We start from the raw sequence: 1,835 nt of genomic DNA on the forward strand, positions 1-1,835 counted from the left end.
TGAAGTTTGGCGCGTAGCCATATGGGATATTAGGAGGATTCCCAACCTTGAAGTTTGGCGCGTAGCCATATGGGATATTAGGAGGATTCCCAACCTTGAAGTTTGGCGCGTAGCCATATGGGATATTAGGAGGATTCCCAACCTTGAAGTTTGGCGCGTAGCCATATGGGATATTAGGAGGATTCCCAACCTTGGCGCGTAGCCATATGGGATATTAGGAGGATTCCCAACCTTGAAGTTTGGCGCGTAGCCATATGGGATATTAGGAGGATTCCCAACCTTGGCGCGTATCCATATGGGATATTAGGAGGATTCCCAACCTTGAAGTTTGGCGCGTAGCCATATGGGATATTAGGAGGATTCCCAACCTTGGCGCGTAGCCATATGGGATATTAGGAGGATTCCCAACCTTGAAGTTTGGCGCGTAGCCATATGGGATATTAGGAGGATTCCCAACCTTGGCGCGTAGCCATATGGGATATTAGGAGGATTCCCAACCTTGAAGTTTGGCACGTAGCCATATGGGATATTAGGAGGATTCCCAACCTTGAAGTTTGGCGCGTAGCCATATGGGATATTAGGAGGATTCCCAACCTTGAAGTTTGGCGCGTAGCCATATGGGATATTAGGAGGATTCCCAACCTTGAAGTTTGGCGCGTAGCCTGATGCGCGCATGCACGGCGATAGAGTGGTGACTCGCAAGTGCGAGTGCATGGCGGAGGTCTCTTGCGCAAAACCCAGATGGTGGATTCCGCGGCGGCACATGCACGGCTGCGGAGTGAGAACCCCCGGGCGTGCGTACATGGCGGCGGAAGTCTAGTAACTTCTGGATCTGCAATTTAAGAGTCAGATCTGCAACTTTAGACCTAAAATCCAGGTCTGTAATCTAGACCTAGATCTGTAAATCAGATCTGGACAGATCTGAAGATTCGGAGCAGATTTAAAACCATCACAGATTCGGAGATCCTGAATCACAGATTCACAGATTCGGAGATCTGATCATTCGAATCACGGATTTTCCTTCTTGCCAAGATCTGGAAGCCTCTTTTTAGATCTATGGATCTTTTTGAGCTTTAAATAGAACAAGATTTGAAGCCTTTTTCTGTAAACTTCCAGATCTGCGTTTTTCTTGGGAGAGATCTGACAGCCGAGATGAAGATCGAAGGGCAGTTCGTTGCCGTCCCACGGAGGCCTGCGCGTGAGGCGACTTACGGGCTGTAAGAATAATAACAGGTTGCGCGCGAGGCGTCTTATGAGCTGTGTGAATAATAAAGCCAGCGCGTGAGGCGACTTACGGGCTGTAAGAATAATAACAGCTTGCGCGCGAGGCGTCTTATGAGCTGTGTGAATAATAAAGGCCTGCGCGTGAGGCTATCAAATAACTGTGTAAACTATAAACCCAATAAATTGCATGTCCGAATTTAGAGGTGTGGCATTCATCCTCGTTCAAGTTACAAATATATGAATCTATAGTCTAATTGTACTTTGAAATGATCAACTAAAGGATATTGTATATGATGTGTTTATTAGACCATGTGTAGTCATAAAGCTCCACTATCAGGGGTTATGTGTCATAATCGTCATGGATCAGGTTAGATTCGAAACACGAAACGAATCTAACCTGATCCATGACGATGTTTCCACGGATTTTCGAGATGAACGAACCACGTCTTGATCTTCTTCTTCTTCTGCGGCTGCGCCGGCGACCTGGAATGTCGAGACCTGCAAATGGTTTCGGGGGTGTGGAGGCGACTGCTAAGATATCCTGAGGATTTCTTGTTCACAGACACAAAAAGTGGTGGTGGCTCTTACTGAGCATCCCCATGATAAGGAGG

This window comes from Bidens hawaiensis, unplaced genomic scaffold (genome assembly GCF_021521415.1).
Source record: "Bidens hawaiensis isolate Kalapana, Puna unplaced genomic scaffold, B.hawaiensis_p1.1 tig00006388_1, whole genome shotgun sequence".
NCBI lineage: Eukaryota > Viridiplantae > Streptophyta > Magnoliopsida > Asterales > Asteraceae > Bidens > Bidens hawaiensis.